This window comes from Helicoverpa zea, chromosome 19 (assembly GCF_022581195.2).
Source record: "Helicoverpa zea isolate HzStark_Cry1AcR chromosome 19, ilHelZeax1.1, whole genome shotgun sequence".
NCBI classification, from domain to species: domain Eukaryota; kingdom Metazoa; phylum Arthropoda; class Insecta; order Lepidoptera; family Noctuidae; genus Helicoverpa; species Helicoverpa zea.
In genome coordinates this window covers 9,593,024-9,620,183 of record NC_061470.1, presented here as the reverse complement: position 1 = coordinate 9,620,183, position 27,160 = coordinate 9,593,024, and the positions used below count along the sequence as shown (strand labels likewise).

The 27,160-nt window shown below is 35.6% G+C and overlaps 1 protein-coding gene across 2 annotated transcripts in view; it reads right to left on the bottom strand.

Moving 5' to 3' along the window:
• The window catches only part of LOC124639328 (uncharacterized protein CG3556), a 97,983-nt gene extending 71,171 nt beyond the window's left edge, over positions 1-26,812 (bottom strand). For both annotated transcript variants that reach the window (XM_047176632.1, XM_047176633.1), the window contains exon 1: positions 26,621-26,812. The gene's annotated coding sequence lies outside the window, so the exon portion shown is untranslated. The remainder of the gene's footprint in view (positions 1-26,620) is intronic.
• Positions 26,813-27,160: the final 348 nt, after the last annotated feature.

Below are 27,160 nucleotides of genomic sequence, written 5' to 3'. Positions count from 1 at the left end.
AACTACTGGTCTGATTTGAAAAAATCTTTCAGTGTTAGATAGCCCATTTATCGAGGAAGGCTATAGGCTACTTTTTATCCGGGTTCGTGCAGAGGTTTCCACGGGATGCGGGTGAAACCGCTGGCAGAAGCTAGCAATATATAAATGGCAGTACGACAGAACTAAGTGATAATAAAATTTACGTTTTGCGATTCATCGCAATATTAACATCCTTCCTAGCGAATTTAAGTGAAAGTAATTGAGTTAAAAAAAGCTATCGTCATCTTTCAGTTGCGTAGAGACACTCTTATGTACACTGCTTCCCTGGTATGCGAAAAACTTGTTTACGTAAGTCTTTAAGTAAATAAACCCTTTGTAAGATTGTTAGCAAATTGACCTAACCTCTTTAAATTAATTAATAACGTAGAAAATCTATGTATATTCCATTTCTATATTTTAAAACGAAAAATACAAATGCATCAACCAGCAATCGAACACCGCGAGCAATCGATCAGCAAGCGATTACAACCACTAAACCGAAACAGCGGTTATCATATAGGCTGACAACTCACTTATACGCGCTTTTATCACAAAATGGATGTTTAATACTTTAAAAGCTTTTTTATTTGATGAGCGAACAAAATAAAATATGATGGTAGATCAGCTAGGCGCTTTCTATTCCACTTAGGTAATCCTTATTTTTACGGTGATTAATGTTATTTATTTTACATACATACATCATCTGCCTAGCCTTTTCCTAAGTATGTTGGGGTCGGCTTTCAGTCTAACCAGTCTAACGGCCAGTTTCTTCATCAAAAGTTAAAGTTAAAGTAATGTCTAAAGTAAAATTAACGGTCAAATTCGTTTTTTCAAGGCTAAAGTGACAGCAAAACTAATAGAAAAATTGAATTTGACCGTTACTTTAACTTTAGACATTACTTTGACTTTTACTTTGGCTTTAACTTTTGATGAAGAAACTGGCTGTAAGAGCGACTGCCTATCTGACCTCCTCAACCGACTTGCCCGGGGAACCCAATAAGTTGTAATTGTAAGATTGGTTGTCAGACTAAAGGGCTTATTACATTTGACTAAATTCAGTCGTCTAAATAGGTTTGTCTAATTAGGTTTCTAAATGATTTAATGAAAACTACCTTCCTAAATGCGATTACATTTGACTGAATTTAGTGACTGAATCATTTAGACGACTGAATTTAGTAAAGTGTAATAAGCCCTTAACTGACATCTGACTACCCGTGACGACTTAAAATTTAGACAGCATGGCGAAAATATGTATATGCTTTCCCAGTTAGCAGCGAAACCTCATAACTTTTTAACTCTCACTCATTTTCAGCATGCTTTTCCCATTTACAGCCACAAAACATCCGTAAACAAAGAAAGTGCATAATTCATAATCTCTGATCTCCCGGTAGTGAGGGTACAAAGTACCGGTTGGAAGTGGTGTACCGGTTTCAAACAGGATGCCACCCGCTAGAGGGCGCAATATCCGCTTCCTAAGAAGCTACGGGGAAGTTCTGTTTATAATAAACTTCGTTGAGCTATGAGCGCCTGGTAACTGGTGCACAGTTACCCGTATTAATGTGGTGGTGAATACAGTCAAAGTCAAAGAGTCATCATGATATTCTTCGTGGAATTATTTAAATTTCATTTTTTCGTTTTCCTGCTGTTTTAAATAATTCTGTAAGAACTACATTCATTTTACAAAAGAAAAGTTAAGAATGAAAAGCTCAAAGAGGGAGAGGATTCTGCCATGTAAATTGTTTACCATTTTTTCCCTCATTTATATGTAGTTCGGAGTTACGTTTCCTTACACATTAATGTGAACCTCACACATTTACGTACGTTTTCTTACTAGATTTTAAGCTGAAAAAAAAAAACGTAAAAATAATTGCACACATCTAATAGAAAAAGCAGAATAGAATAAAACGAGAACATGGTGAGGTGCAAAACGATTACACGAACCGCATCGCGCCAACTCTTCGCTCTAACAAAAGGAAAAAAGTTAGTAAGTGCTACACTATTACGGAAATAGGGGAGTAATTTTAACATTCTACCACGAAAATCAATTTATTTAGTCTACTATACAATAGTTATGCTTTATTTGTGGTCTCATTATTTTTCACTTATATAAATCTTGATTCCAAAAAAAGTTTTAAATAGGTCTGATACAGCTAAACACCTGCCGTCTTACCACAAAAACTTTTAAACGTCAGTTTATGCCTTGTCTAAAAAAATGTCAAATTATGAAGTTGACATACGGTTCATTTTGCAGCCAAAATTTTATTAGACAAGTGTAAAACAGGGGTTAAAGTTTTTGTAGTAAGGCCACTGATGTTTGTAATGTGCGTACTACCTTCATCTTCATACTGATATAAGAGCCTATACAAACTATCGGCGGACTAAAAGCTTGCAGTGTGCTCTTGTGATACTCAAAGCAAGATCTAGTCTCGTAGCGAAAGGCATGAACACAATAAACGGACTAGAGTCCAATATTACAAATGAATTCATTGTTTTCAACCACATTTTCAGCATTCAAACGCTATTATAAACGATTGCCATATTCATTCAAATGTAATAAAATGGTAAATGCCGTAAAATAGAGCCTGCGAAGACCTCAAAATAACTTCAAATAGTCAAGTAAATAATATTTTTTTTGCATGTCTGAGACATAATGAACCACTGCCAACCATTGAGCGCCGTGTCTCTTCCCAATATTCCCTGTACCGTCACTGCATACGACACCAAACTGTTTTATAGCGAATAACATTAAACTGCGCGTCAAATTTTATGAGTTTTGTCGAATTAATGACTATTGCATTTTAAACTAGGATTTTGTGGACATTGGATTTGTTTATTCAGAGCTTTATTTGCCGTAATACGGTGATATATTGCATTGCGTTTTAAACAAATATTTATTTTAGAATGATATTACTCTCTGCAATACAGCCTGCGGTGTTAACTGTAGTTTTAATTTATTAAAATTCTCGGAGAATTTATTTTAAAATACAGTCTGGCAATTTGATGGACAATACAAACAAGTTTGTATTAACTTTCTTAATTAACTTAGGCTACAGTGTTATTTAGTGGATTAGTTTTATCGTTTGAAACATTTAAATTGTGGTGTTTATTAGATTTCTTAAGAAAGTCTAAACCTTTTGACTTTTCATTCGCCTACGCAGCTAAGAAAAGGTTTCGAGCTCAAACATTAATAGATGTATTGAATTTAATAATTTTAAAATGAGATGAACAGACGATTGGATTTTTGGTAAAAAAATAAGAACTAACTCGACAACACAACTGATAAGTCTTTTAATTTCTTTTATGATTGGCTTCATTATGCTGTAGTTTTGTTAAACGGTCACCCATTCCAGTCCAATTTCTCTGCACAATTAAAAAACTACAAAACCTAATACTACGGTTCACTTGCCAAATGACGTTTAAAATGCCGCAATAAACCAGCGTCTAATGCGACTGCCGTAATAAGTCTGCACACAACGAAAGAAGTCTGAGGGTCTTAACAATTGGAGTCGGGCCAGCGGTTTCTGACCCCGTCTGATGACCGACGACCGAAGATATTTGACAATGTTATTGCAGACCACTCGATGAATATTGAGAACTGATATGTGTGAGTTGGTCTGACTAGACGTATTTGTTTTGTAAGGCTTGGTCCTCGCTTCATACACACAACACTTAATGTTTCATGCTCTGCGCAATGTATAGGGCCCTGGTAGAAGAAGTCTGAGGGTCTTAACAATTGGAGTCGGGCCAGCGGTGGCTGACCCCGTCTGATGACCTACGATCGAAGATATTTGATAATATTATTGCAGACCACTCGATGAATATTGAGAACTGATATGTGTGAGTTAGGTTCATTCTTCGGACCAAAAATTCCGACTAGACGTCATGTTTGGCTTATAAGGTTGTTGCTTGCATGCACCTTGCTTCATACGCCCTACCTAGCTATGGCGCCCTGGTAGTGAGATGGGGGAATGAAGTGCAAGATAAATTGTCTAAGATAACCATGGGAAAAGTTTTATTTTGTCTAAGGTAATGCAAAATATGTAGAGATGCCATGCTCTTTTTTTAATAATAATAAGTACCTAAACAGCTTCCCTGTAAGTGAAAAAACTTTCTCTCAAATTAATAACCAATCCACTTACCGCATTACCATAACAATTTCAACTCTCCCAAAACAAACATCGTCGAACTACATAAATATTCCAGCCATTTAAAACTATTAAGATGCAATCATAGTCTGCCAATCCACATTTAATTAAAAGAGGTTTAATAATTAAACAAGTCGTACTGGCAACACCGAGTGTTGCCAGAGTAAAGCCTAGATCTCTATCTCGCAGACTTAATTTAGTAAAATTGAAACAGACTCTAGTATATTTACTTTTTTATTAATCCTTAAATCTGCCGACTGGCAAAGTTATTCGGGCTTGGGATTAAGAAACGGTTCCGCCCTGAAACATTTCGAAGCTGAATTTATATTAGTTTCTATTTGTCTGCTAGATTGTTTTGGAGGGAGAAGTAGTTTCTTCTGATAGATTAAATTATTTAAATAAACCTCGTTGTATGTATTCAAGGTGTATTTTTATTGGAGGGTTCAGATCCTATCTTTTTCTTAGAGATAAAAGAATGGTGGCCTTTCTAAATGTTAAAGTGTTTTTCTTTTCTTGATTTTTTGCTGTACAGGCAAGATAAGATTGGTTTAAATGGACTAGAAACTATTAAGTGAAATGTAGTACCAAACTGTCTGCATCAGGACCGCCGTGACAAATCACCAATCCTCTCGAAATGCATATGTATAGAGAGTTGCTACTTAATTGCTACCAGCAACCATTAGTTGCTACCAATTGCTACCTTCGTGGTTTTGAAGATATTCAGCATCCTAAGGTTAATCGAGGAAAACTATTGCGTAGTGTTAGCTAATCTCTGCTGTAGTCAAAAATTTGGAATAATAAATAACCCCATCTCGTGTAATAAAAAATGGCATATTAAAAAAAGCACTCCTCACACATGTATTACACGTGTTAGTGAATGTACTAGACTCACAAGATACTTAAGAAAAACGACGAATAAAAATCCTAAAATATTTTGACAGCAACCCCAAATAAAAAGCCTTGCAAAGAATAGGCGATATAATCAAAGAATTGAACCGTATGTCGTTGGCAATAGCTTATAAATTCGCATAACAATTTTATGCTCGATTTAGCTCACCAGCTCACCACGAAATGAATACCTACGCGAATTTTAATGCGCTGAAAAGGGAAAACTTTGGCTTGCGTATGTATGTAGGCACTTATATACTTTATATTTTTATTCGCCATTTTTGAATACCGACTTTACTTTGTTCGTGCGGTTTATTCGTGGCACTGTTTGAGCACGCGTTATGTTTTATTTTGTTGTATTTTGGACTTTATTTTGAGGGCTTTAGATGCTTTTTTGGAACTGGTTAGATTGTATTGTAGTTTGGGTAGATAATCTGGCTTGGATTTTAGGGGAGACAGGGATAGAATATGGGATTTTTTTTTTTTTGAAAACATTTTACTAAACTGAAAATTGAATCAATCAGTTTTTATTTTTAAGAACTGTCATAAAACTATACGATACGAATTCCTCCATAAGTATGGATTAATATAAAGGCCTAGCCTCTTTAAAAGCCTAGATTTGTCCGGGAACCTAGAAAATGTCTCATAGTGTAAAATAAAACACGCAGCATAAACGAACATTTACAACAGCCGTGCGTTGCCATACGTTCGCGCGAATTAAACACGCCATATATTCCGTGCGACATTAAGGCTGGTTGTAAATGCTACGACTTTTTACCCCGACATCACTTTTATGACGCACAGTCGCAGCCAAAGACTGGGCTACGTACTACATAATCACGTCTGATCGTTAGTGAGCGACAGTTTGTCAGTCGCTCGGCTGAAACCGAATCTCCGACACGCCACTATTGTTATCTTAGTGTGCAGGTAAATAAGTGACAATGAGGTAATTTGCATCGTTTGTAGACCTCGATCCAGCCAATGTAAGCTGTGATGATTTACCGAGACTGTTGAGGTTTAATCTGGATGTTGTATTTGGATCAGATTTTGGTATTTTGGAGGCATTTTGGTTTGGTTGAATATATGTACATATCTACTACTTATGCTCACTTGCTCACACATGTCTTTGTAAAGGTATAGTTCACTCCAAACCTATGCTCCAAACACAATGGTGGCTTGCAACTAAATTCTAATTAGAAGTAAAAATAGGTTCTTCGCAGCCACGGAATTTGTAAACATCTGAACCAAAGAACAAAGTTCCTGCATTTTTTTTTATAATCTGAATTTACGAAGTACCTAACATCTCTGTCTCTACCCGTACCAGGCAGACATGGGTAAACAAGAGGTAATAAAAAAAGTAAAATTAACGCGTTCGAAAAACGAGCACTCAGAAAAATGCGCGTCGTCACGCGCGGTCTAAAGAAAAGGTCAGAAGTAAAACGGAAGGGCCATATGGGTCGGATATACGGATAGAATGTAGTAGGATAACATAATGAACGAGGAGATTACAATCCAAAGGGTAAACAGAACTGACGGCTCGCATCAGTATTCAGGAGAAAGAAAACCAAAAGGGACAAAAGATATTTGCTGATATCCGAAAACGGGGAAAACGGGCTGAAAACTGAAATTAAGTGTGTGTTCTAAATATATTGATTTTCCATTGAATTTTAAAGATATTTCTTGATTTTTACGACTTTATAAATCCGAAATATTGAGTTCTCATTTTACATAAATAAAGTATCTAAGTTCGGTAAATGTAGCTCACAGACATCGTTAACCATCAGCATTTCAATTCTTATACCAATATAAGTGAAATAACAGAGAAAAGTTCGCATTAGTAAGAATAAACATACTTCACTGAAAGATAATGATCTCAAGAATATTCTGCAAAAAGGCAGAATATGCTAAAGAAACGAATACCTACTGAACATTATGTGTGCCTAGTATCGCTTTGTCACGCAAATGCTTAGGACCTACATATTTAAGCATTTATGTAACTTTAAGAAACTTGGGAATATTATATAATTTTGAATAGAACTCAACCGCACTGGAAATATCACGATCGTAAATATTGGTTTTTAGGCTGTCACGCTAAGGTTACGCCATAGACATAATATTAGTAAACAGGACTGCGCACCTTTACCCAAAAAACGAGCCGAGTGAAACAGTTAGTACCGAGGCCGTCTGTCCCTTTCTAATAGGGTGACTATGAGATTAAGCTATTTTTATTTTTTTATTTTATTTTATTTATTAGGGATAACAAACAATTACACACTTATTAAAAATCTAACAAAATGGTTAAGTAGTATACATCAGTGTGCAACTCACGACGTTATCCACAGCTGAAACAAATAGTAATGTACATCATGCACGAGTAGTTAAAACTAAAATTACAGACTATGAGAAACAGACAATTTTAAACAAGTGAAGCGAAGTAAAACATAAAAAGAAAAAAATGTATATATGTATATCTAAAGCAATGATTGACACTATCTTTTTATAGTTTTAGTGAGAACATTTCTAAATTGACTATGTGTAAAAGAAAAGTCTAAATCCAGATCCGAGGACAAAGTAGTATTATAATTTTTTACCATGCGACACAGAGGCGCGCGCTGTCCAGCGTTAGTACGGCTGGAAGAAACAGCAAACAGTGGACGAGCGCGCACCCCGCGCCTATTGACGGTACGGGGAACTATATAACATAATTGATTAGTTATATCTGAGCAATCATACTTGTTGTTACACAAATCATATAGTAGTATTGTTTCTAGGAACGTACGTCTTGCCTGTAGGGTAGGAAGTTTATAGAAATCTAATAAATTTTCATAGGACATAATTTTGCGGTAGCACCGATAATGAGTAGCTTTAAGAAATTTGTGTTGTACAGCTTCAAGATTTTCAATATATATTTTGTAATAAGGGTTCCATATCTGTACACCATACTCTAACTGTGATCTTACGAGTGATTTGAACAAGTGAATATAAGTATTACAGCGTTTAAAATCAATCATACACCTCATAACAAATCCGAACATTCGAAATGCGTTACTTATAATTTTATTGATGTGTTGATCAAGATGTAGCTTGCTATCTAGTAGTACTCCAAGATCCCTAACTGAAGTTACCTTTTGTAGTGGCACATTGTCTAGGTTATATGTCGTCTGAAATACATTTTTCTTTTTGGTGAATGTGACTGCCAAACATTTTGAAAAACTGAGTTGGATCTTGTTTCTTAAGCAGTACATAGAGAATCTGTTTAAATCTTCCTGAAACTTATGGCAGTCATCAATAGTCTGTATGTTTTTGAAGATTTTCAGATCATCAGCATAAAGAAGAAATTTAGAATTTTTAAAACAATCGTCTATGTCGTTAATAAATAAGATGAACAAGAGGGGACCCAGTATAAATCCCTGGGGCACGCCGGAGGTAACCCTAATGGACGTCGACTCATGACCTTTGATAACTACCTTTTGAGTTCTGTTTGAGACATAGGATGCGAACCAGCGAAGCAAGTCACCTCGTATTCCATTGTAGGCTATCTTTGTCAAAAGAAGTTCATGATCTACCTTATCGAAAGCTTTCCGAAAATCTGTGTAGACAGCATCAACTTGTATTTGTTTGTCCATACTGTTAAACAGGAAATCAGTGAAGGTCAATAAATTTGTTATAGTGGACCTTTTTTTAACAAATCCGTGCTGTTGTTTTATTATTACATTATTTAATATTGGACTGATTTCGTTATGGACAAGCCTTTCAAAAAGCTTCGATAAGGCAGGCAAAATAGAGATAGGACGGTAGTTTTCAATGTCGCTTTTGGAACCTGATTTATGAACAGGTGTTATATGTGCTTTTTTCCATATCTCTGGAAATGTGCCCTCCGATATACATTTATTAAATATGATATGAAGGGGTACAGCTATGTCAGACAAATCCGAATTTGCTAAGATTATCAAACACAGATTGGTATTGAAATTTTAACTTACGCAGTTTGTAACCTTAAAATACTAATATAGGCTTTTAATAATTAGCGGGAATTAGCAGTATAAAAGCAGGGAGATTCGAAGTGAAGACTGTTTTTTTTTGTATTTTTGCTTCACATATAGACTGCTGAGCCGTTCATGTCGCCTTTCTTCATTTTTTGGAAAGCTATAACAATAGTACAACAGTTTTAAAATCCATCACCCATATTTTGACTCAATACAAGAATTCATGGGCACCCTAGTTGTTTGATTTACGAAAATGTTATTATTAGCTAACCTGTGGAACGATATATTGCAACCACCATAGGATTCAGTTTTCAAGTATAAACGCAACACTTTTTCACCATTTTAATAGTTTAAATTGATTTAATACAAAAAATATAAACAAAATTTTAAATGCTGATTACGCGCCATGAATGTTCAGGGTTACCGCTAGAAAATTTAAAAAAGGAAAATAAAAATTTATATTGTTTATGTTTTAAGAATAAATACGAATAAATTAATGCGATTGTTATTAATTTGTTGACTTACAATTGTTAAAATAAGATAAAAATATAAGTGATTCAATTGTTTTTTTGGGAAGACAAAACTGTTGATCACAACATTTTTTTATGCTGGCAAGGTGTTAGAAAGAGACAAACGGCCTCCGTTCTAACTATCCCTCTCGGCTCGGATTTGCCTCTGTGTATTATGCAACCAATTTAGTACCTTATTGCGTTGGAATAGAGTTCATTTTCGTAAATATATATTTTGAGCGTGCGCAATCTTGTTTAGTATATTACATCTATGGGTTACGCATGTTTCTACGAACAGATTTTCTTTGTCAGAACCTACTTATTATTTTCGTGCATGAAAAGCTCCTAGGAGGTAAAATACGCCTACTAAAGTAGGTAACGTATTTTATATGGAAGCCAGCAAAAAAAGGGAAAGAATTTAGGATTCATTCAAAATAATTCATGAAGCTGTTATCCCGGTCAAAGGCACGCGAATTTCAAAGAATTAAATATGAACATTCATAAACCTCATTCAACACAAAATATGAACACGAGCCGTAGATCCGTGGACGAGTTTTTCGTGGGTGTATTAAAAAAATCCTTTTAACATAATAATAAACATGTGCCGGCCGTTTGCGGGGTTTTATCTTTTTACACTATTGTCCTGAGCAAAAAAACACTCAACTCGGCACCTTTATACGGGTAATACTCACCCGTTTACATGAAAAATGCCTCTGAAAGCATGTGCGCCTAGTACAGAGAGTGTTAAACGTGCTGTTGTGAGATTTATTATACGCCTACAACAGTTTTTTTGGTATTTTTTTATTATATTTTACATCGTGTTTTTCAGCATGAATTACAAAACCATAAAATATACTACGTTGAATTAGTCGCAAGCACAACTTACAAAATATTCAACATTTTAAAAAATCAGAAAGAATCGCTACATTCTACATAGCTACGTTCTAAACCATTCAATTTAATAACAAAAAATATCAAAATTAAACTTTTATCCGAAAAACCTCAAATTTTGATTACAGTGAGCTTAGCGAACTGCAGAGAAGAATAACGAAGGCTCGATGCGGGCCCAAAGACAATAAGCGGTAGACAATACGCCTCGATATTATCGGATTTTCTCTTCTCACTTATATTTCCCTGGTACCTCGATAGAGACGGGTGAAACTTTTTTGTATTCATGTCGATTGTTAGAAAGAATAAACGAACACGAAAAGAAATAATTGCGTAATGAATACGTCGAGAACTTTTTCTCTCTATGAGTCTAATTAAAACATTCCTTTGTTTTCATAGGATCTCTCAAAATAAGAATAATCAACCGAAATCCTTCGGAATCTAGCTCATTTTTAAAGTATTTTTTTAATCAAATTCGATATGAATAAAAACATACAAGAAACTACGTACTTTTACATGTTATTTTATTATACTACTAACTATATGAATCTAGAACTTGAAAATCATATCCCCAATAAAACTATTTTTCACGCGAACACGATAGTATTTCAAACTCGTTTGATTACGAATATTTATGGTTTGCGAGACAAGTTTCCTTTGATATCTGTATAACATATTGGATATAGTCATAAATCACATATGATTGTGGTCGCTAGTCCGTATAGTGGTGTCACGCGATTCCAAATAGCTTCCAGCCCATCTCTATTTGATACACTTGAATTATTTACATGTATAGAAACGCTTTTGGAAATATTAAAAGGGTCTAAGTTTGTTTGCTGTCCTATTTGTCTTGGTATTCAAACCTTAACCAAATCTAGAACCCAGAGTATTACGCTAGCTAGATAATTATACATAGAATCGCAAATATAAAGCGTATTCTTTATAAGCATAGCATTTATGGAAGTAACTTTAATTCCCTGAACACCAAAAATTCGGTAATGGTATAAAACGCTATGAATATCAAAGTTCACAGTTTTAAATAGGCTTCAAACTTAATTAATTCATCACTAGCTTCCGCCCGCGGCTTCGCTCGCGTAGGGTTCGGTTATATACAAGTCCGTCATAAAAACTATCATATGTTCTTTCTCAAGGTCAACTCTATCTCTGTACCAAATTATATTAAAATCAGTTCAGTGGTTTAGACGTGAAAGCATAACAGACAGACAGACAGAGGTATTTTCGCATTTGTAATATACTAGCTGTTGCCCGCGACTTCGTCTGCGTGGGCAATATAGAATTTTCGTTTATTTAATCGTTCATTGCTCAACCCCCGTAGATGATAGCGTGATAATATATATGTGGTGGCCTTATCGTAGACTTGACCACTTCATGAAATGACTCGACCATTTCATGAAATGGTCCCGTTTCATGAAATGTTTCACTGTTTATTGGCCACATCATGATGTGACTTGGGCAAATCAATGATGAGAAATCGTTTCTCGATATGTGCAACTAAAAGCTCGGCTTCTTCATGAAATTATCAAAATTAATTGATCACATCGTAAAATAGTTATGTAAATTGCCCCTAGGGGCGCTGCCAGCGCTTTATTTACGTTTGAAGATGGCGGCCGTTGACTGCATTGAAAATTCCCGCAGCGAAAAATTGAATAATTCGTTTGAGGAAGAAAGTGACAAAAGAGTGTACGACGAAAATAATAATAATATTAAATAATTCTACGTTGGTGAATTATAACAACGTTTTTAATTATAAGGTTATAAAACAAATCAAGAACAGTAGGGTGACCACGCCAAAGACGTCCATGGACTATTACTGGCTGTCAAAATATGACGTTATGGAAACTGCAGATGAGTAATATCTTATATTTAATAAAAAATGCGTCGACGATCCTACTATGCGTATAATTCCGATGGAGAAGTATTTTGAAATATTAAAGGAAGTTCATAAAACTGTTGGATAAGGTGGACGACTAAAAATGATTCAATACATTAAAAATAGGTTTATATCCCAAAGAAACCCATTGAGCTATTTATTGACTATTATTGTGTTATTAATAATAATATATATGACAGGAACATACTTTTCTGTTTAATTTGCTTACTCCAAACCCCATGGAATTATTTACCAGCGATGTAACCCTTATAACTTCTTGCGAGTAGTAGCGAGTGTAACATCCACCAGATACAAGAACCCACCGCTCTCAGAACGCATCCCAAACGAGCCAGCTGAGCGCAGACCTAGGTAAGGTGGGGAAACTCGTCTACCCCTATAGTCTGCAACATAGTATGCAACAATAATGTCCTCTTAGCCAATTATCGGCTACGGCGGCTGTTCTCATGTAAGGAGATTAGCCAACTGCGCGAGACATATTATAGTGCACAAGAATTTGCGAGGTGACACACAGACACAGCTGCACTCACTATTCCTTCACTTCCATAGCCCGATGGGACGGCAATCCAACACGATCGGAGAGAGATCAGGCGCAGGACCGACATTTACGTGCTCTCCGATGCACAAATACCAACTTCCAAGCTGCGGGCTGTTTCGTGAAAGTCTCTAAAACCCACAAAGCGATTTCGGCTCGACCCGGGAATCAAGACCTCGTGCTCGACAGCTGCGCTTGCGACAGCTAGACCAACGAGGCAGTGAACCTACAGGTTACGTCATTTAAGATTAAGTGTGTTCTATTTTAAGATTCCTAAAATGTTACTAAAGTTCCTATTTTATTTAAATTATTATGTATGTCGGACTTAAAGGACAGGAACAAGTTCTTACTCTTTATATTTGCAATCGAAGTTATGAAAAAAACCTAAGTGTTTTTGCCTCCTGACAATTTTGAGCTGTGAAAAATTTCACAACTACCAGATTTTATGAAATTAAACTCCAATGGGTCGAATTACCTATGCTACGCGAGTTTCCCCCTTACCCAAAATATTGTGGATTTATATTAAATATTTTATGGATACCCTATTATACCATACGGCCAGACATGGATGACAAAATCGAGAAATGTTGACGATTTAACGATCTGGTCAAATTAACATGAACATTTCATGAAACGCAACCATTTCATGAAATGCTCAAGCTTTTCATGAAGTGGTCAATTCTACGATATGGCTACGACATATAGCCTATGTGTTGAACCGGCCCCCAGGTAATAGTCATGCAAAATTTGATTTAAATCCATGCAGTACTTTTTGAGTTTATTCAGGACAAACATACAGACAAAAATTCTAAAAACTACATATTTGGATTCAGAATCCATTATGGATCACCCCCAAGTATTCTTTTAAAAAAATATTCAGTGTACAGTTTTGACTTTCCTATCATTTTATTATATGTATAGATATAGATTTTGACAGTTTATTAATAGAAAAGAAACAACTGCTGTCGATCAACTTTCGATTGATCCTTTTTTCATAACCACTTTTTTACAATTTCCAATTATGTATTCTGATTAATTTGTTTAGTTTCTAAACATTTTTATTCTTTTTATAAATTGGGTTTATCCAACCCTGTGTTGTTGGAAATTAAATTTAGCTTTATTTTTACTTTTCATATAAGTACAAAATACAACAACTGATTACTTTTTTCAATATCTCTCGTGTTCTCAAACCATCTTCTATATTGAACGGCGTAATGTTCAGTCATCTACAAGCAAACCAAAATTACTTGAGAGCCACGGAACTTACTACATTATTGATTCAGCAAAGTACGGATTGACTAACAATGAGAGTTTCATACCGGTCTGAATACGTATTCAACCATTGTTCGAGCGAGACAACTTGGTACACAAACGTAGACAGTTAGACACAGATCCATTTATTACATTTCAGTTTTATTCAAACACCTGGGACCGGTATCAATTAAAGAAACGGTGCGCGGCTACAAGCAGCTGAGTCTACCTCGCTGTGTCACGTAATTAAATGCGAGACTTCCTATCCATCACAGTGCTCAGGTACCAGGACCATATAACAGAATAGGACCGTTCTATTAATGGAATTGGGGCATGGCACGACCACACAAGTATTTTCGCTCAACATCTCCACGAATACACTCCTCGTACAAAGACCACATCCTCGTACAAAAGCCTCATTGTGTTTGCTTTGAAAATATTATTTTCGGCGATCCCTAACATAGATTGTAGTTAACACGTACGAGAAGGGAAATAAGGTTTTCGGGTTTCAATGTGACATAATATCGTATTTTTCCTGACCCTACTGGTGGGTTGTTTGTGCTCATGTTCATAGGTAATAGTATACTGTATTTTATTTGCAGCCCACGAAATCCATCTAGTTTTTGGGTAAAAGCTACAACAAAGAGTTTTCACGATATTTCAGAATAATGTAACGTTATCGCAGTTGCGAACTAGCACATGCGAAGTCGTAAGTTAAACTTGTTTTACAGAAACGAGTCTCAACTTCGTGCCACTATAAAAGAATAAACATTCAAAAGAATCTGTATCCGTCTAGTAGAGATTATTCTTTAGAAAAAACTGCGACGGGCGTTTTGTAAAAAATATTTTTCTTGTGAAAATGCGATGCTACGGAACCATTTAACGCTCGGGTGCAATTTGCTTTGAGTTTAAGCGTTCCGTTTAAGCTTTCATTTAATACAACATATTCCATGTCCTATATTATTAAAATACGCGAATTTGTAGGACTGAGCTGTCAATAAATCATTAAATTGTATATCGAATTTCAATTTACGTTGAAAACAATTAATCAATACAGCTTATGAAATTGCCTATGCAGATAATGCCAATAATATTTTACCAATAAATTATCAACTTTGGTTTTGTATTCTCAATTTTAGTGTTTTACAGCCAGTTTCTTCATCAAAAGTTAAAGCCAAAGTAAAAGTCAAAGTAATGTCCAAAGCAAAAGTAACGGTCAAATTCAATTTTTCTATTAGTTTTACTGTCACTTTAGCCTTGAAAAAACGAATTTGACTGTTACTTTTACTTTAGACATTACTTTAACTTTTACTTTTGATGAAGAAACTGGCCGTTAATAAACTATCGTAAATCATAATCTTTAGTTTATTTTCACTTGACAGACAGCATTAGGTTTGACCCCAAATAAAATTGGGATAAGGGCAGGAGGATGATGATGATGATGATGAGACAGCATTAGGTTTATCAAAAACACATTTAATTTATTGAATTAAATTCAAGAAGTACCAGGAGAACATAAACCTTAGCAGTATAAAGGAGCTAATTATTCAAATTCACGTAGTTCAAAGCGAGGGAAACCCTAAAATGGTCCATAACTGTTTATCACTGAATAAAAGTGACTATTAAAGTGTCTGATACGACCGAAGCCGATATCTTCCCGGTAAACGAGTCGGCGAATCTTCGATATAGCTGTGAATCCGGCCGCCATATCTTGCGATCTACAATAAATTGAACGTATCTTTTTTTAAAAAAAATATCGGACTACATTTTGTGTCTCCAAGGGCTATTAGTATGGTATGGCCAAAAAGATTGTCTTAAAGCGTTAAGAGTTAAGATATAATCGGACGTAAAGATAATTTGTTGGAACGGCAAGGAGTCTTCCAGAAAATCAAACTGACGATATTGGAGAGAGTACATGGGGCCTTTAATGGACATAATACTGATAGATACCTAATATTGTACCTAATAGCTTATTTTTGTATAACTTTGCTACGTTATGTATTGCTGTTAGTGCGCTTCAAATAAATAAAATGCACAAAGTTTTTCCAAGAAACCAGAAAAACTTATAGCAACATTTACAAAAAAAATCCTTCAAAATGCGAAAGATTCTCGAACAAGATGTCAGCTACGTTGTAATGAACAAATGACCGACGGCAATGAGATAACGAGCGGTACATTGTACAATGTACACTTTGTTCACCTACAGGACATTGTAGTCATTAATGAAGCCGGGTTAATGATGTCTCCACGAGACTGGACGCTGAGGACGGTGGCTGAGAAAATATGCCTTTTAACTTGGGAGGTTTTTTAATTGTTGTAATTTAAGTGTTAGGAAAGTAGTTTTAAGGTTGAGTTTTGGTTGGTCTGGCTGGATTTATTGAGGTTTTTTTCTAGACTATAAAAAAATATCAAAACTTGTCGTTTTCTATCGTGGTTTGATGTAACTATTACCAATGGTAACATGATCATTTTCTTTTTTAACATAAAACTATGAATATAAATGTTTTATTGTTCTGGTACTTTTTACACTACCTACCAGGATAACATAACTCTGCAAGCAATTAGACCAAATATTGGATACCGATAACATTCCCTTTCCTAAAATGATATCATTCGACAATGGTCGATACACCTACTTATTTCTGCTTTCCTGGTCGTTCACATAAGCATTAAAACTCTTCTTGGCAGTCGGGTAAAAACACTATTATATACGGGGAGTGCAGTCCTTTGTTACAGAGACTTTATGCACGAAAAATCGCGCAAACGTACGCAGAGAGGCAATTGTTGAACTTTCGAGTGGGCATTCGATTCACATCGTATGGCTTTGAACAAATAGAATGCTTACTTTGTATTTGAAATACTGGATTTGAATATAGAACTAAAAAAAATACCCGCATGCTCGTATGTAAGTATAGCCTTTATATGTGAAACGTCTGGCATACCACTTTCATATTTTCTTCTTGAAGTGGAAGTTTCACAACAAATCAGGTTAAACACAAATCTTTGCGAATCCGTTCAATAAAATTAGCAATAAAACAGTTTACACATTACCCCTAACCAAAATACCTTTACGGCACACGCGCTAATGACTAAAGCCCCTATTCAGCCGCACTGATTAGCCACCATACATTCCTGCACAACGTGAAAACATCCCCAACCTCCATACATCGTTCCCTTCGAAGACATTAAGTACCGGCGTTTTGCCAACCCGTCTGCCCCGACCCTTATCACTTATTGTTACGACCTATGGAAGATAAACAGCTGATACCTTCTATTGTTTCTGATTCCCTGGTACATGGGGGTTTATGGTTATATTGTTGCTTCATCATTTATTTATTTAGTGGCCATCTATTTAACTTTTGTTTGCAAAGATTTTCTTACAATTTATTCCAAAATTAAATAATTATTCTCGAATTCAAGAGTTTATTCAAAGTTCTATATCTTGTGAAAAACAATATAGTGAGACATAAATTAAAATTGTCAAGCTGTTTAAACTATTTGTTTACTTAAAAGTTTTGGAAATTCTTTAAGCTTTTGCTTTTACCCCGGCAAAAACCTTAATTCCAGCTGTTAAGAATTTCATTGCATTTTTTACTATACAATTGCACCTATTCTTTGTCAGAATACAGGTGCAACAGTTATAGTAATTATGAAACTTGTTAGCTCGAAGGTGCTCAGTTCGTACAATTCAGAGCGGAATAACACGTGTGCTAATTGGTGCCAGCTCCTTCGAGAAAATGGTCAGAGACAAACAATTTTCAAGATATCTTCAAATTATGTAATTTTTTGGTGATACACGTAAGATAACTTATTTAGGACCCTTATTTTTGAGTTCAAAACATAACCATTCTTCCGACATTGTCAGGTAGGCACACTTAAACATACATAATTTTGGACGTAGTGAACTTTTGAATCCGAAAAAAATCAGTTCTAGATAGATAGAAAATCTCTATAAACAAACAACTAAACTTTTAGGTACCTTTAATTTTAAACATAATGGAGATACGTAATTTAAATCGATATTGTATTTAATAAGCGGAACGTTGCACGTTTAATATTCAGGAGCTTACCCGACCTCCGGATAAAATAGAGGATAGATAAAAGTTGAATTTATAATTATTTAATTATAATCACGTATTATAGGAGTTCCTAAAAGTGCTGATGTGAATACCAAATACGTTGTTGATTCTCCTACTACATATACATGGAGCAATTTTAAAGAAAATTATTTCATTGCTTAGGATATTGTACGAAGATAAGAATTCATAAAAGTAATCTTGTGACAAAAAAAAATTACAAAAGAAAAAAAACTGTTTTTACTTTTCTACGACAGAAGTTAATATTTTGATAATACAAGTATAAAACATAGAAAGAAATAGTTTTTAACGGAAATCGTGTCGAAAAAATGACATAATACTCATTCCATTGTCAGTTCATTAGACACTTTTTACTGACAAAATCAGGAGCTAGATTCCTGTGTTCCACGAATAACGTCTTTATCATAAATATCACGTAAATCTGAGGAAGGGAGAGCGTAATAGCGGATAACCGGTTTATCTGTCTAGCTGTCATCCTTAACTAACTTATATCTTGCTTTTTGGCGCAAAAAATGTCCTGAAAGATCTTGATTTTCGTGTAATCAGCCTGGTCCTGTGATATTGGAATTTTGATACTGAAGTAGTTTTATGATGGCGGAAAGCAGGTAAAAGTAAGGAGTTTTTAGAGTCTTGCCTGAAGGTATTATATCTGCGGGTTGTTCGAAAGAGATACCGCGGCCCTGGTACATAAAAGGCCTACGACGGAACACGACGGTTTTTAGTCAGTAAGAGTCTGACACTCCCTCACCGCTGCTAACCCACAGCGGGAGGGGACATTTGATGATTTTTGACGTCGTTAAAAAAAAAGGTATTATATCTATCTATACAAAACAAAATCTTAAAAAGGTAAAAAAAAAAATAAGAACCCCCCTTTGGATGAAGACTGTTTAAAAATAGTTGCTCCGTACATACTCGTACTATTGAACTACATTAGAGAGTCGATGTGAAGATTTTTATTCTTTACCAGTATTTTGAGTTAAAATTCATTCATTGTTCATAAAACTTATTTATCCACTTTATACTAAAGTCTTTAGATATTATACCATTGTCAACATTAATAATGCACATGCGACGTATGACTCACCATTGCACTACAAAGGCCGCATAAACAGCCAGCTGGTCTCCGCCTAACAAGACCTCCTTTGGGGATATCCACCAAGCGTGACAGGGAATACAGACAAGGCTAAAGACTAGCTTACGTTTCTGCGCTCCTAGTACAACAGCCTCAGATGTACCTTAAATATAATGAGGTATGTTTATTTTGTGTGTTTGTTTGTTGTTTTAATTTGCGTTTGGTGGGTGTGTTTGAGTTCTATTTGCGTCCATACCTTTTGAATGTATTATATTTATTCTCCAAGCCGTAATCGTGTGTAGAATTAGAATTACCTACCTTTAGAATTCTGTGTCAATTAGGCATACGTAGGTATAACTTCGTCTATGAGAATTTACTTTTCAGCCCGTAAATATTCTTACCCAAAAATGCATAAATTGTAAAGTGTATTTAAGTATCCACTGGCTACGAAAAACCGCCAAAGATCCTTATTTATGTCTATTGGTATTTAGTGCTTAGTTGACTGTCTACCTACTTTTTGCAACATAGGTTAGAATTCGCGTCTGTTTGTTGTCTTCGAATAATTATTTCGTATTTTACAAATATCATTTATATGACAAAATAAGACCACATGCTAGACATGGGACACGTTAATATCGATAAACTCAGTCGATAAACGACTGTCCCTATTTACGATAACTGGCCGGTAAGTCTAGTGTGTCTGCACCGAGAGCTAGAATATTGACAAATTGCTCACCAGATAACTACACTCGCAATTTGCTGAGAGACCACCTGATAAACTGGGATGTCCTTTTATGTATCGTGTGTTTATGTAGGTAGGTTCAATTTGGACCCTTTAGTCTTTAGATAATAGGTAGGAGGGAGCGCAGCTAAATATGAAAGTTATACATTGCGAGTCAAGTTCTTAAATATAAAAGACGTGTTAGTTACATAATTACATTGCAAGAACAGCTGAACCGATTTCGCTGAAAATTGGTGAGGAAGTAGCTTAGAACTAGAAGGATAGTTTTTCCCATCCAGGGAAAACGAGATCTACGGAAAGTAATTCCACAACATGACGGTAAAACCGCTGGCGGTAGCTAGTGTATGATCTTATTTTAGAGTTTAGATATTTTTTAGTATTTATGATGTTCACGTTTGGTTTCAAATAATAATAAAAAAAAATATTATATTTTGTTACCTAATTATCGTAAAGCCAAAATCTCGATATCTATCTACCAGGCACACCCTTTAAGTTAAAAAGAAAGGGAATTAACCTGTTCCTTAAGGGTTTCCACGCGAAGGATTCCTTTGGTCCGATCGACTACCCGCGATTAAATAACCCTCATGATCTGCCTCAGGTAGCGATGGTCTGACCTATTTTTGACTTTGAAGGTGTAATACATGCTGTTTTGTAGATTTTTCTTGTAAAAGTCTTTGTTATTTCGTTATTTAATCTGTCTGCTACGAGAAAACAGAATACTAAGATCCGGTTTAATTAAATGAAAGTTAATGCTATCTACCAGATAAAGGCTGCTTATAATTTCTGCCGGACATTGCTATCCGAGACTCGAAAGAAAAGTTATAGTTTATCTGTCGAACAAGCGAACATGGTTCTTTTAATGGCGCAACTCAGCGTGAAACTTATAATTCTGTCTGATTTAATGCAGTTCAATAAGGATGCTAGTAAAATTGGTGGAAATATTCAGTAATGAGTTCATAATTTTTATTGTGTTTAATCACATATGCTATTTTCTGCAAACAGTATCTATGATACATACTCATCACATCCCAAATTAAAGCTTATACATACCATTGGAGCCCCCCAAGGGTTTCATAATGCAAAATGCAAATTCATGTGTACCAGTTACCGTATTCCATCTAAAATGTCTAAAGCCCAGAACGATTTGGTATGCATATCGTATCGTTAGTATTCTGCAACCGGGATAGCATTTGATTCTATTCAGAGCACCCCTACTAACGAAGAAAATCAATGTTTTGGTGAGAGCAAAAACGGATTTGCTACATTCTTGCAACAGGTATTCGGTAACATACACATTTAAAAATTAAGATACCAAGATTTTCTTACATATATAGGTAATTACAAGAGAAGCTAATATAAGCGTGTTAAAAAATAAGGCAATGTAACTTTACCTATACATACGCTAATTCCTAATTTCTCTGACCATTTGTTTTACTATCATCGAAAGATATAGCTGTTTTCAGCCATTACTTTCCTTTCTTATCGTTAGTGTTAAGTATTAGAACTAACGAGGACCTCACTATAATTTAAACAATACAAATAAATACCTCCTATACATATTTTTAATTCGAAATACATACTCCATCATTTCAGTACTTCCAAAGCCATTTTCTCTCAAAACCCTTCACATAAAGTTATTCTCCCTATATATATATCCCTATAATATGTCTGCCGGTCTTTACAATTTCCTTGCATATGATACACACACGAACTCAGTGACCCGAGCGATTCGACCTCAGGCGACTCGTGAATTACCAATTACAGTATTTTGCGCCATTTGAGACTGACAGATGAGAAGCTGTGAGGCTAACTGGCAGAATCATACAGATGTTTGAAAAAAAACTGCGTTAAAAAAACACCGTTTTTGGGTAAAAATGATACCTACGGTAAGCTAAGAGTCTTTATGTAATAGTTACATAGTGCATAGTGAAGTGCTACTAACATAGATTAAGTTTTTTATTTCATCATCATCATCATCATCATCTCAGCCATAGGACGTCCACTGCTGAACATAGACCTCCCCCTTAGATCTCCACAGATACCTGTTGGTTTTAGTTCTTTATTTACTAACAGATTTTGTATATAACATATCATGCTAGTTTTTAAGGTATTTATCTATGGGCCATTGATGCCTGAAAATAAAGATATTAAATTTTGATTTGAATAGTTTAAAGTATACAAAACTATTCGAAAGAATAGACTTGTTTTGGATTAAAAACCTGTGTAAAATGCAATACATAAACTACAAAATGTAATTTATGTTATTCAATTGATCTTATTATTTTCATTATATTTGAAAGGCATGTCATCATTACAAGTACTATGACATCATCGAGCCGGTCTCACAATTCTTTGCAAATAAAGTTAGGCCTGAGCCGTTTAGAAAATCATGCCGATTTTTTCGACATAAAATTCCTGAAATCTACCTGAGTAAATCCGCTGTCACAAACTAGTAGGATATAGTAAAATCAAGTTTTTATGACAAAGTCGCCTTGAATGGATCGACTAAACCTGATTTTTGCTCTACAATAAAAAACGAAGGCATAGAATCTAGGTGTATTTTTATAGTACCCATTTATAGTACCTATACTCAATTTTTTTTACTTAAGTAACTTGGGATATAATACACAAAAACTTGATCTATTAGTATACCATACTTCATCTAATCGATTCAGCTGTTACATAAAAAATATAACAGCAAGGTGGACAGTATAACTTTCTTACCTAATCTATACATATAATAAATCTGTAGAAAAGTAATTTTTGTACATTGAAGAAATTGACAAAAAAAATAGCCAGCATGTTAAAGGATAACTAACAGAACCCATTTCCATCATTTTTGTTATTTTTGTCTGTTTGTCTGTTTATCTGTTTGTTTGTTCGGGATTCACGTTAAATCTACGAATTAAATGCAGACAATGCTTATATACAAAAATTCTACGTAACTTGGGGTATTACTTAGTTTTTGTTTCATCGAAATCGATTCACTCTATCAAAAGATATGATTAATTTTGTGAATTCAAGATGTAAAATATTACGACACGCAATCTATTTGTCAAAACTGTACATTTGAATGTTGTACTTATATTAGTTGATCGGCCTATTATTATCAATCTTTACACAGAAAATCACACCTTTATAAGTAACTTCGGAAGAAAAAAAAATGAAAATTTTGTTTAGCCAAGCTTAAAGTAGCTCCATCTGTGGTAAATAAAATACATCCAATTTGTCAAAGGAGCGAGGTGGTAAATGACAATATTTTCTTTATAAAGGAATATTATTTCAACAGATGGAGTTGTGTATTTTCCGTAATTCACCATATTTTAACACGTAGTGTAATTTTTCAATAGACATTTCAATAGTGTTTGTCAGTTTGCCGTGCCACATCAAAATCCAACTAATAATTATTACCTTGATGAAAAGAAAATTAATAGTTCTCAGCCAAATTTAAAACGGTGCCATCTAAATTATTTTTTGAACATTATGTCAAAAATGATTACTTTAGTGGAACAATTAATTATCATTTAAAGTTACAGATGGAGTTCATATCAGGATTTTTTCATAAACATAGTTTAGCTTATCTTCCACTAATGTGGTGGCCTTAAAACAAATTACTTTGAGTGAGTAGTATTAAGTAGACCTTAATTATTTTTTCTGATGCAAAATATGTAAACTTAATCCTAGAAGAAATGAGGATCTATCTCTCGCAAGCGCTGCTAAGCGTGAGGAAGGTAATGTAGGATTCTGTAGCTTTAAAAACAAGCCCAGATACAAAGTGCAGATAAGAAATGGGAGCTCTCTCTATTTAATACCATACACACGTAAAATGCTTTATGCGTCTGAAAACGTACAAATTACGCGCCGCATACCAGAGACATGCTTACTTTCAACTTCTGATCGCAAATACACTGTTCACGATTACGAACAGTCTCAGTAAGACCCGAGCCAAGTCTAAAAACCCTAAAAAACACCTTTTATATAAAACTACGTTTGATGTCATTTAATCACAAAGACAGAATTGTTCTCTGTTGCAAATCCTATCCACCTATATCCTATCTTAATCCAGAATGCATTGCACAAAAACCAATGGTATCCTATTCGAGAAGTCAAAAGAGTTGACCTGCCAACGTCAGCTTCTGCGCTAATCAAGTGTTCTTAATAGTACCATCAGAATTACATTCATCGTTGAATGAGGTGAATCAATTTTCAGAAACCACAATAACAGTAGGAGCCAAAGCGTATTATCGCTTCATAGAGCTCTGATTGGCCCCAGGTGACCAAGTCAGGTCTGATTTGTTCGTTCATCAGATCTTTGAAAGTGTTTCGGTGGATACTTACTGTCGTCCTGTTTACGTGTGACACAAAATATGGTATATAAACGTCCTCCGCAAGAGCGAAATTTTCCCGGTGTGCGGTAGTGACGCACAGTATACAACACTTATGTTTCTTTTGATTTGCTGGCTCCACCAAGAAATGACAAATTGCGAGCGTACATTCTGAAAATCTTGGCAAAACTACAGGTTTCAAGTACGAACACATGAAGTGGACTCTCACAGATACGTACATTTTGCCTATTCGTGAACTAATGCAAACATTTCGCTGGAGTCCCGGCTTAGGCCTCCCCCACATTAGGCGTGCGCGATCTTCGGGCGTGTGAGTAGCGCGGGCGCAGCGCGTGCGTCGCGAGCGCGTTGCGTGAGCGTCGCGTTTTGCTGCCCTGCGGCATTTGCAGTGCGCTCGCGGCGCGCACGCGCCGCTCTCCTTGACGTTTAACTGCTAAGGCGTTTAGCGGGCGGCGGGGATAGCAGGCGAAGGGGTAAGAACGCAACTCGAGCGCCGCGTGCTCGCCGCGAGCGCGTCGCTTGCACTCTTCACACATGCCGCAGGGCAGCAAAACGCGACGTTCACGCAGCGCGCTCGCGACGCCCGCGCTACTCACACGCCCGAGGATCGCGCACGCCTAATGTGGGGTCAGCCTTACCATGAGTAAGTAAGTGAAACTATCCTACCCTATGCGCCTGCTGATGATGATGACTCATTTTATCATCCATCCAGCTATTCCCCAACTATGTTGGTGTTGGCTTCCAGTCACCGAATCTGTTTGAGTACCAATATTTTGCTTGGAGCGACTACCTATCTACAATCCAGTCAACTACACAAGACGATATCCATATTATGGTAAGACTGACAGACTTTCTGGCTTCTGAATAGTCGCAGCAGCTGCAGAAAATGTACAAATGACAGCTTTGTCAGACTCAAAGCATGTAGACATAGATTATAGCTGTTTCCTGTGAAAATTACTTACGCAACATACGTAATAATTTTCCAAATTGGCTGAACAACGACACAAACTTTACTTCTTTTGTTTAGATAAATGGTCACATCCACAACACAACCTTGATCAATGAATCTATGCGACTGCTAAGTGCTAATCCTAATTATACTGTCACGTGAAAGAATGCACCTACGGGATAAATAGTATTTTGACGATTCTATATTGCCCACGCAGACGAAGTTGCGGGCAACAGCTAGTATCTACTAATTGCCATTAATATCTTGTACACACTATCAAATACCTACATAAATAATGAACTATTATTTTACGTAGGTGAGACAAAATGGACGCTGGATGCAGGTCGCTTCCAACAGGTATCTGTGGAGATCAAAGGGGGAGGCCTATGTTCAGCAGTGGACGTCCTATGGCTGAGATGATGATGATGATGATGAGACAAAATTACTTTGGTACCTACATACATACTTTGAATACGTCTAGTATTCAAAGTAACAAAATCATCTTAGTACAGACAAAACTAATTATAGATACCACAATTTAGTTCTCAAACAGATATAATATGTACGTATGTTTGTGAGCTAGAGGTGTTAATTTCAGGCTTATCTGCAGGCAATATTTCAGGCTGCTGTGTGCCGTCAGATTTCCACGTTATTAGGGTGCGATACACAATTACCGCGTGCCCATTTAAGGCCCGTTATTTAATTTGCTGGGGTAATATTTACGTTACCGATATAAAGTTTATAACGTTTATTTTAGTAGTAATAACCTTTGTATTAAAATTTAAAGTTTGCGTTTTTTTTTTTCAATGTTACCTACCGATTGCAACATGACTAAAAATCACAAACAATATTTTATGCCTTCCTTTTGGGAATGTGCTTAAAATACAAACAGTTTGAAATATAAAATTTCATGTACTTTAAGCACATTTATATGTTAAAGTAGAAAATAAATTAATGAAACGAACTTTTAATTTGTCTAACAAGACAAATGAAAAGCTATTAATTATAAAGAAAGTCAAACGTAAAACAATACTGCCAAATTAGATCCCCTGAATGTTTAATGTAGCAAAACCATAAAATTAAGAATTCTCCTGCCCAAAACGTTTTAAATACTCTCCGATGACTTTTTAAACACGCCGCCTAAACTTCAACTTTTTTAATAAGCTCTCCCGGCGGAAAACCTTTGGATTAACTACCGAAGTTTAATCGTAAAACACAAAAAACCGAATCGTTTAATTAGCCGAACACATTTATCCTTCGGGAATTATGAATATTTAACTGCACTTACCTCAGAGCCGGTGTCGATTGTCCTCCGAATAAAAAAGTAAAAATAAAAAAACACTGATTCAAATATGGAATGTAAAGTTCGGGAAATTCGTAAGCGCGCGCGTAGCGTCCGTCCTGCCCCCCGGACTGGCGTAGACTGAACAATTTTCGGAGGAACTCGGAGGGTTGTTTCAACCCCCCGATGCAACGCGTCTGCATACTCCTCTCGCTGGCAATAAAGACCTATTCTTCTAATTTCCGTCGCAGTTTTGACCTTCTTCGTCTTGATTCGTTAGTTATTTAGTAGATTGGAGTTGGTTTGTTGGAATTGTGTCTTTTTATTGTACATCATAAGGTGTATTTTTGTTTGTTGCATGCATCTTGTCTGACTTACGTATGATATAAGCGGCCGCTGATTCACTGGGGTCTATCATTTTGCTCGGCGGTATTGTAAATGTAATCGTGCCTATGTATGGACCAGGGTTCATGCTGGTGTAAGACGATTAGGTACGCGAACATAGGCTGTTGTTATGAACTTATATTACAAATTTGTGAACTGGTT